This window comes from Sardina pilchardus, chromosome 16, assembly GCF_963854185.1.
Source record: "Sardina pilchardus chromosome 16, fSarPil1.1, whole genome shotgun sequence".
NCBI lineage: Eukaryota > Metazoa > Chordata > Actinopteri > Clupeiformes > Clupeidae > Sardina > Sardina pilchardus.
The window spans coordinates 29,344,500-29,355,327 of record NC_085009.1 but is presented as its reverse complement, the minus strand read 5'-3'; the positions used below and the strand labels follow the sequence as shown (position 1 = coordinate 29,355,327).

At 45.7% G+C, this 10,828-nt stretch overlaps 1 protein-coding gene across 1 annotated transcript in view; it reads left to right on the top strand.

Annotated features, from left to right (window-relative positions):
* The window catches only part of LOC134059644 (neurexin-1-like), a 740,371-nt gene that overhangs the window by 146,054 nt on the left and 583,489 nt on the right, over nucleotides 1-10,828 (top strand). The gene's annotated exons all lie outside the window — the stretch shown is intronic.

Here is a 10,828-nt window from a genome sequence, read left to right as displayed (position 1 = left end):
CTTATTGCCCCCCGTGTCTGTCATCCACTCCTGTCTTCGTCCATCACCACCACCCGCGGCGACCTCTGTTGACCTCTGCCCTTCGACCCCTTCGACTGAAGGTAACGCTTTTCTGCTCTCTCTCTTCCCATGTGCTTGGGTTGCTAAAGAGTTCTACACTGTGTCATGTTGTGTGTTGACATGCTTGAACCTGTGATGTGTGTGACCCAGGGGGTGGGGTGAAAGGTGAAAGGTGACAGGTGACACCGACCCCCTGGGTTTTTAAAAGAGTGAAAAACGAAGGTGAAGCACTAGAGGGGTGACTCTGCATGCTTGTTCAGAATGCACAGAGGTGGCTACCCTCTGCGTCATTCTCATTGTTTGGCATATATATAGACGATGTGTTGATACCGCGCTCAACGCTAGAGCCGCTAAGGAAGTGTGCTGCTAGGCTAGCTGAAAACCCCCAGTCTCCTGCATCATGTGGTTGGAATCTTGCTGTACAGACAAGTTGTTTGCTGTATGTCTATTGGTACTGTTTTCTCTCGCTATGTCTCTCTCTCCTTCCATCTCTCCACCTCTCATGCTCTTTCTCTCTCTCTCTCTACACACACACACACTCTCTCAGTCTCTTTAGTCTGCCCATGGAGAGCTACCCTGCTCTCTGAGCGACCTTTATCTGTGATGTTTATCCACACACACACACACACACACACACACACACACACACACACCCTTTGCATCTCCAGTGGCCCGGCTTGGTTGGGAAGTTTGCGGATATGACCTGGATGCTGAGCAGCGATTGGCTAGGGACCGCTCTGACCTTTGCTTAAAGCTACACGCTGTGCCGAGTGCCACCTCCAGCCCCAGACTCACACAGCAGCACATAAGGCCTGTCTGAGCTGCGCTGCACTGCACTGAGCCTCCAGAGGGACTTGACGCTTCACACACTCAACACAAACACTCCAAATGCAAACCTCCAGTGCAGCAACAACAACAACAACAACAACAGCAACAACAAGGAAATCATGTTCGGTCATTAAAAACAACAAAAATATCATTAACAACAACACAAAAATGTACTGTCATAGGCTGGTCAAACAAGCAGGTCAACAAACTGATTAACCAACACACCACCTTAATAAGCTGGTCGGGCTATTCTGAGAAGAGGAATGACAAAAGGTGTTTTAATAGAGCTCCATCATCTCAAACCAACAGTTATGTTTTCAAAAAACTCCATCTTCTCAAACCAACAGTTATGTTTTCACAAAGTTCCATCTTCTAAAACCAACACAAATGTGTTTCACAAAACTCCATCTTCTCAAACCAACAGGTATATTTTCACAAAACTCCATCTTCTCAAACCAACACAAATGTGTTTCACCAAGCTCCATCTTCTAAAACCAACACAAATGTGTTTCACAAAACTCCATCTTCTAAAACCAACACAAATGTGTTTCACAAAACTCCATCCTCTAAAACCAACACAAATGTGTTTCCCAAAACTCCATCTTCTCAAACCAACACAAACACAAACACATTTTCCCAAAGCTTGTTTTTGCTTCCACTAAGTGCATCAAATGCTGCAGTAATGAGCAGCACCTGGCCCCGTGATGGCTGCTCCTGCTGCACCGGTCTCCTCGCCCGGCTCGCATCTCCATATAAGTGCGCCATTTCCTGCTGTCAGGGACACACAGCGACTCTTGGAAGAAAGCAGAGGGTCACTAAAACACCAGCGCCAACACAGAGATGTGTTTACCAGCGAGCGAGCGAGCGAACGGACGAACGAATCAATGAGCAGCACGAGTCAGCCACAGATTATTTTAACATACTCCACCAGCTACACACACACACACACACACACACACACACACACACCTACATGTTGAGTCCACTGCCGCTCCTCCTGTTGAAAGCTGCTCATATCAATGCAGAGGCGTCTCTGCCGGTGACATTTTGATTTCTCTTCGGCCTGATCTCCTGTCTGTTTACCTAAAGCTACTCCACACACACACACACACACACACACACACACACACACACACACACACACTGGAGGCGTGCCACAGGACAGCGCAGGATGGCGGGGAGGATAATTGAACGCGCGGCAGGAATGGAAAATCGGGCATTAAGGACGTTTTTCCTCTTCAGAACTCTATCTGCAGACCCCGCATTGCGTCCACTATCCCAGGGATCACACACACACACACACACACACACACACACACACACACACACACACACACGAACACACACACACAGAACTCTATCTGTTGTGTCCACTATCCAAGGGATTAGTGGAGAGACCTGATCGTTCGGGCCACGCCGTGCTAAAATGCACTTTTGTTCATTGGTTTGTGTTTGTTTGTTTGTTTATTTGCCCTGTTGACATGCAGACAGACACATACAAACACACAGACAACAGATACTGTAGCTAATGACACAAATGCACACACGCACACACGCATGCACACACATATACACACACACACATATACACACACACACACACACACATACAAATACAGACATACACATGCTAGAAGTTCACTATAATACTTTGCTTAGGGAAAAGACTTTCATAGAACTTCATAGTATGTTCTCAAACAGAACAAGAACGTCATATGTATGCTCACACACAGGACATGAACGTCATATGTGTGCTCTCAAACAGAACAAGAACTTTATATTTGTGCTCACACACAGAACAAGAACGTCATATGTGTGCTCTCAAACAGAACAAGAACTTTGTATGTGTGTTCTCAAACAGAACAAGAACGTCATGTTCACACACGGAACAAAAACATCATGTTCACACACAGGACAAGAACGTCATATGTATGCTTTCACACAGAACTAGAACTTTATGTGTGCTCACATACAGAACAAGACCGTCATATGTGTGCTCTCACACAGAACAAGAACTTCAAGTGTGCTCTCACACAGAACAAAAGCGTCATGTTCACACACAGAACAAGAACTTTATATGTGTGCTCTCACACAGAACAAGGTCACCAGTGAAAGTCATGAGTCACCCTGGTGAACACATGAACACACAGCGCTCAGCACCCACACATCTAGCAGAAAGCAACTGCAGACTTGCACAATTGCAAAGCAGGCAGGCCTGAAAGGAGCAATCAAAGGCCCACCCAAAGAGCCCATGCAGGGGCTCTGGCTCTGTTGAATCAGACCCTGCTCCTGTAGGCCTGGTATTGATCTGCGCTGTTCAATACAGCTGCTGGCTCATGGGATAGGCGGAGAGACGTCTTCCAGGGGCCAAATCGATAAACTTGTTTGGTCGTGGAATAAAGCAAAAGACTTAAGTGAAAGACACAATTTTCGATTGGAGCTTCCAACCACCATTGTCAGCATCCTAGCCTCTCGCTCTGCTCTGAATAGGTGTCTGTTTGAACACACAGAGGTATGGGTGTGTGAAAGAGAGAGTGTGTGTGTGTGTGTGTGTGTGTGTGTGTGTGTGTGTGTGTGTGTGTGTGTGTGTGTGTGTGAGAGAGAGAGAGAGAGAGAGAGAGAGAGAGAGAGAGAGAGAGTGTGTGCATGTGTGTGTGTGTGTGAGAGAGAGAGAGAGAGAGTGTGTGTGTGTGTGTGTGTGTGTGTGTGTTATGAAATCGAGGATGAGGGGCTGAGCATAGTCTCAATGACAGATTGAAGAGGCAGGGGCATATACACATTGAAAAGGTTAGCGAAAGAGAGGCAGAAGTGTGTGTTGAGACAGAGAGTTCACTTGATAGATAGATAGATAGAGTGAGTGAGTGAGTGAGTGAGTGAGTGAGTGAGTGAGTGAGTGAGTGAGTGAGTGAGTGAGTGAGTGAGTGAGGGAGTGAGGGAGGGAGGGAAAGAGAAGTAATTTCTGATACACAGGGGAGAGATGTTCAGTTCTAAAGGTATAGGGGATCAGCCACAGTGGCCAATCAACAACTGAGCCTTAAAACGCCACCAGGGCTTTCAACAAACACCATCACCACATGGTGAACCACAACAAACACCATCACCACATGGTGAACCACAACAAACACCATCACCACATGGTGAACCACAACAAACACCATCACCACATGGTGAACCACATCAAACACCATCACCACATGGTGAACTTGAACAAACCATCACCACATGGTGAACCACAGCAAACACCATCACCACATGGTGAACCACAACAAACACCATCACCACATGGTGAACCACAGCAAACACCATCACCACATGGTGAACCGCTACAAACACCATCACCACACCGGGGTTTTCAACAATCACCCCAGTGCTGTGCTCAAACACCAAGAACAGCCACCACTCCGGAACAGCCACCACTCCGGAACAGCCACCACTCTGGAACAGCCACCAAAAGCACAACACTGGAGTCCTCAACTGGACACCCATCCTTCTTAGGCGTTGTGTTTGGATTAGGCTGGTGACACCCTGAAAAGGTTTGGTCATTAAAAACAGTGGCGCCTGGCATCCTATGGTGAGAGGTCAGTGCTATTTGGGTTAGAGGCTGGACTGTTAGCATGCTAGTCCATTCGAAGCTGGACTATTAGCATGCTAGTCCATTAGAGGCTGGACTGTTGGCATGCTAGTCCATTAGAGGCTGGTCCATTAGCATGCTAGTCCATTAGCAAGCTGAGACCAGATGAGAGAGAGGGAGAGAGAGATCATGTTTGTGTGTGTACTAAAGAGAGAGAGAGAGAGAGAGAGAGAGAGAGAGAGAGAGAGAGAGAGAGAGAGAAATCTGGAAGGTAAGGGGATGAAAAGGAAAGGAAGGATGATATACAGTAGAGGTAGAATGAGAGGAGAAGGATGGATCATCCATAGAGGTAGAAGAAGAGAAGGAGGTAGGCAATGTCAGGAGAGGTAGAGAGGAGAGCAGAAGCAGGCTAGCACATATCCATGAAGCAGGCTAGAGTATCTCCATGAAGCAGGTTAGCATATCTCCATGAAGCAGGTTAGCATATCTCCATGAAGCAGACTAGCATATATCCATGAGCATCGCTGAGCTCATGTTCGCTATGTTTGCACCTTTAAAATAAATGTTTTAATCTGATCTCCCCCTGATCTGATTAGAGGACGGAGGAGAAGAAAGAGGGGATAAGAGGAGAGATAAATAGAGAAAAAAGAACAGAGGAAGAGAGGGGAGAAGGGATGAGATAGGGATGGAGGCAAAGAGGAGCAGGAAGATGGAGGGAGGAGAGGGGAGAGAGTGAGAGAGAGGGAGAGAGTGAGAGGGAAAAAGGTTAGGAGAGGACAAGAAAAGATGGGAGGGGAGGAGATGGAGAGAGGGAGAATGAAAAAACAGAGAAAAACAGGCGAGAAGAGGACAGGAAAAGAGGAGGAGAGGAGATGAGAGAGGGCGGGTGCTAGAGGAAGAGAGAAAGAGCAGATGAAAAACAGTTGAGAAGAGGACAGGAGAAGAGGAGGAGAGGAGATGATGAAGAGGAGGAGAGGAGATGGAGTGTGGCGAGGCTTGGGCGTGTGTTCTGTCGGCCACGGCGGATGCTTCGTCCAGGTGTGTCTGGGCTTCACGGGCGGCCGGGGAAGAGCGGAAGAAATCGATGCTCCTCACTGCAGCCTGCCCTTGAGTGACACAGAGGGCATTTACACACGGACACACACACACAGACACACACACACACACACACACAGACAGACAGACAGATAAAAACAGCTGGACAGTTCAGCTTGCAGACCTAACTGTGCAAGATTCGAAAAAAAAAAAAATCTTCTGAGGTCAATACATGTCTGATGCTCTTTTGCTCCCATCACTGGAGTTAGTCTGATAATGTCTGCAAATAAAACCAACACTGAAGAACACTGCACTCTTTAAACAGAGCTGTTGAATCTTATCTAGACCCTCTCCCTGTTTCTACTGGTCCGACTGCCGACTGGTGCCTCTGCGTGGGTTTGACATGTTTCTGCTGAAAGTGCAGACCAGACTGTTACAAAGTAGGAATACATTCCATATGGTTTTGGGGGGGTAGATGTGAGAGAGCTGATGATGTTTAGTCAAGGACATAAATCTGGGGATGGACGTCCTAAACTAGCCCGGCTCCGCCCTACGTACTTCCGCTCAATTTCCATTTCACCCCCGGGTACGTCGTTTCGGTCTGCGGTATATTTGCAGGTTTTTCTCCAGACAAAAATGTGCAGGCCCAATCAGCGAACAGAGGGAGTAGCTGAGAACGATGGCATTGAGGTTGTGCGCTGGTTTGAGCATGACATATGTCACAACCAAACATTAGCGATTGGTTATGGCAGATCTGAGTTGCTCTGGGCAGATCCAATAGTTTTAAACATCAACGGGGTACTCATATTCAAGGAACTTAATGCTTGGCAATGGAAAGTGGCCAGACTCTGTATATATGAATGTACAAGAGTTTGGTAGGACGAGGCTAGTCCTGAACAACCTAATGCAGTAGAATTCAGTTCAGTTCAATTACATGTCATTTATAGTGCCAATCATAAACTCCGTTGTAATAGGAAACCTTCACCTCGCCATGGTGAACAGAAATGGAGCAGGCTAGCACATCTCCATGAAGCAGGCTAGCATAGCATGCTAGCACATCTCCATGAAGCAGGCTAGCATATGAAGCAGGTTAGCATTATGTCCATGAAGCAGGCTATCATATTTCCATGAAGCAGGCTAGCATATATCCATGAAGCAGGCTATCATATCTCCATGAAGCAAGCTAGCATATCTCCATGAAGCAGGCTAGCATATATCCATGAAGCAGGCTAGCATATCTCCATGAAGCAGGCAAGCACTTCTCCATGAAGCAGGCTAGCATATATCCATGAAGCAGGCTAGCATATTTCCATGAAGCAGGCTAGCATATCTCCATGAAGCAGGCTAGCATATCTCCATGAAGCAAGCTAGCATATCTCCATGAAGCAGGCTAGCATATCTCCATGAAGCAGGCTAGCACATCTCCATGAAGCAGGCTAGCATATGAAGCAGGTTAGCATTATGTCCATGAAGCAGGCTATCATATTTCCATGAAGCAGGCTAGCATATATCCATGAAGCAGGCTATCATATCTCCATGAAGCAAGCTAGCATATCTCCATGAAGCAGGCTAGCATATATCCATGAAGCAGGCTAGCATATCTCCATGAAGCAGGCAAGCACTTCTCCATGAAGCAGGCTAGCATATATCCATGAAGCAGGCTAGCATATTTCCATGAAGCAGGCTAGCATATCTCCATGAAGCAGGCTAGCATATCTCCATGAAGCAAGCTAGCATATCTCCATGAAGCAGGCTAGCATATCTCCATGAAGCAGGCTAGCACATCTCCATGAAGCAGGCTAGCATATGAAGCAGGTTAGCATTATGTCCATGAAGCAGGCTATCATATTTCCATGAAGCAGGCTAGCATATATCCATGAAGCAGGCTAGCATATCTCCATGAAGCAGGCTAGCAATTTCCATGAAGCAGGCTATCATATCTCCATGAAGCAAGCTAACATATCTCCATGAAGCAGGCTAGCATATATCCATGAAGCAGGCTAGCATATCTCCATGAAGCAGGCAAGCACTTCTCCATGAAGCAGGCTAGCATATATCCATGAAGCAGGCTAGCATATTTCCATGAAGCAGGCTAGCATATCTCCATGAAGCAGGCTAGCATATCTCCATGAAGCAAGCTAGCATATCTCCATGAAGCAGGCTAGCATATCTCCATGGAGCAAGCTAGCATATCTCCATGAAGCAGGCTAGCCCATCTCCATGAAGCAGGTTAGCATTATGTCCATGAAGCAGGCTAACACATCTCCATGAAGCAGGCTAGCATATCTCCATGAAGCAGGCCAGCATATCTCGCTGAGCTCATGTTCGCTGTTTGCACCATTAAAATATTTTTTTTTTTTTTGCTTTCATGTGCGATGTTACTTATCAATGTGCACATAGGCCTATCCTGAAAATGGTCTCACTAGCCTGTGCTGTGTTTATGCTGTGAGGCGTGTCTTGGACATTATAGGACAGAACAGTGCATCAGTGGTAGATACTGCAAGACATTATGACTCATCTGACGCCATCACATTAGGAAATTAATCTCCAATATAACCAAGTAGTTTATCAGCTGGTGGCATGGTAGTGGCATAGCACACCAGGAGAGATATACAGTATGACTGGCGGATGAATGAAACATATATTAACAATAAGCTCAAATGTAACCAATTTCAATTAAATTGAATGCAAAGTACATAGCCAAGTAGTCACCATAACACTACAACAAGATGGCAAAAAATCCTAATAAACCACAGATGCATCAAATGTAAATTATGTCAAAACAAACCAGAGAGAGAAAGAGAAAGAGAGGGAGTGAGAGAGAGAGTAAAGCACTATGCACACACCTCAAAGCAAACCAATATATACACCCCAAACCATCACATACACCCCAAACCAACACACACCCCCAAACCAACACACACACCCAAAACCAATGCACATACCCAAACCAATAACAATGTCCCTCTACCCAGCTGGTCTGTAATTGGAAGGTTTGAGATTTAAGGTAATTAATACCTCAGTGTAGTTCTTAGCCTTTAACTGTGCACAGATAGCCTAGCTAGCACCTACCACTTCTCAAATGAGACGTGGTCTGGCAACTAGACATTAATTTTCTCGTATTTGAAAGAAATGTCCAGATCCGTCCATTGGGCACCACGGATGTCTATCAAATGCGTCTCTGCATAGCTCCTCATGGTCTTGCTTTCCCCCCTATTCTATGATTGGTCCCCTATCTCAGGCAAAAATTAAGGCCGTAGTTTCCAGACTGCCTTGGCAGTGTGAATGAAATCACCGCACAAGGCAGGATGGGAACTCCCAGGCTAGTGCACAGATACTTTAGCCTAGAAATCTAGACGCACCCTAGCGGCCAAAAATATTTTTGGCTAGCGGGATGGTCTAGGGTCGCACCGTTGGTTCCGTATCATTGGTCCGACATCCCATAAGTCCGACATCTCATTAGTCCGAAAATGAACCATTGACCAGAGATCCCATTAGTCCGACATCCCATTGGTCCGAAAAAAAGAAGCCCATTGGTCCGACATCTCATTAGTCCGACCATACAATACATTTAAACAAATCCAGACTTTGGTCTATTTCCTAAAAACTCCGTATACTGTTTACAGTTAGAGTGATGTGACGCTATTTGTAGTATGATTTCAATAGCAGGGACATAGGCTAGTGGATGGGTGCGTGACTGTCATGCAGGTGACCCAGGCTCACATCCCGCGATGAACTTCATCTAGAATGAGATGTGTTTTATATTTTTGCAAACGAACATCGAAGCAAACGTGTTTCAGTCGTATCAACTTTCATACGACAAAACCACAAATTAGCCTACATTCCAACATAGCTAAACGTAGGCTATAGGACAATGAACTCTTATGTTCTAGGCTACAAGTTATCCACAGTTCACAGTTATTTCCATCGTGTGTTCTTTTCGATATGAGCTAGAAATAGAGCCTTGCCATATTCTTCTATCACACAGGTCTGACTAAATTCAAAGATTCACTCCAGAAACTCGTTTTAATTTGTGCATAGTCCTGGCTTCCCAAAATGTCGCACAACACACTGCCACATTGGTTTAGGTGCCATTTCTCAAATATTACATTGTTTAATTGCATATAATAACTCTGTTCTCATGTAATATCATTGTATGTATATGTAGCCACTTATTTCTATGTATTTTTTTTATATGCACGCGCACCCGCGCACCTTACCCGAATGCGCTATGATGGGGGCGGTCTGAAGAGGGTAGCAAGTGCGTGTGAGATTTTGAATCTGTGGCGCCAGTAGGGCTAGCCTACTCAGTGCTGCGGCACTGAGTGTTTGTAAATGTTTTCCTTCGAGTTTGAAACTAACAACAATACCGAGGAAACGTACTTTCACATTAGTTAAACGCTGTGCGCAGTTTGGACCGTTGCGTTACCAAACAGAGGACGCACGAAGAGAAAAAGCCTTCGGGGACTGCTGGTGCATTCACCAGATTTGGTGAGATCGATTGCTTTTCTGTGTTTTCATATTGCTTGGTCTAGCAGAGAGACCGCAATCGCATTTTCCCTTTTTTTCTGAGCATTATATTTTTTGATTGCTGCGGGACGTTTTGTCGGCAGCGGCCCTTTAGTTTTCCTGGATTGGATTATTGACTCTTGTGCGCGGTCCTGGCAAAATACAGGACATCTTTCGTTTAGTTTGGACTTTTAGGTTTATTTTCGGGACTGAATGAAAGGGGGAATTGCAACGCTTGGGATTGTTTGGGACATTTAATTGCGTGTGAATATAAAGCGCCGCTGTGCACGACCTGGGTTATTGTTTGGTGTGTGTCTTCCTTTACTGTTAAACCGAAGAAAGCGACATTGTTTCATTGTTATAATCAAGAGACGCACTCAGATGTGTAGTCTACGTTGTAGCCTACTTCATTCTCAGAATTATCTGTTTATTGCCATTCATATTTAGTCATTCAAAAAAACCCTTCTGCGTTTAATTAACTCAGCCGAAGGTAAACGGTTGATTGTTACAACAGGCTAGCACATTTCCACCTGCACATACAATGCTGCAAAAAAAGATGTCTCCTCTTTTCCGCGAATTTTGCATCTTTCAGTTTCAAGTCATCCATGCATCTCTACTGTGTATGGTCGGACTAATGGGACGTCGGACCAATGGTTCTCTTTTTTTCGGAGTAATGAGATGTCGGACTAATGGTATCTCTATTGAATGGTTCATTTTCGGACGAATGGGATGTCGGACTAATGGGATGTCGGACCAATGGTCCGGCCCCGCACCGTTGAGGCCAAGCCTGCGCTAGGCTCGAGTTCAGCCTAGCCAATCAGAACG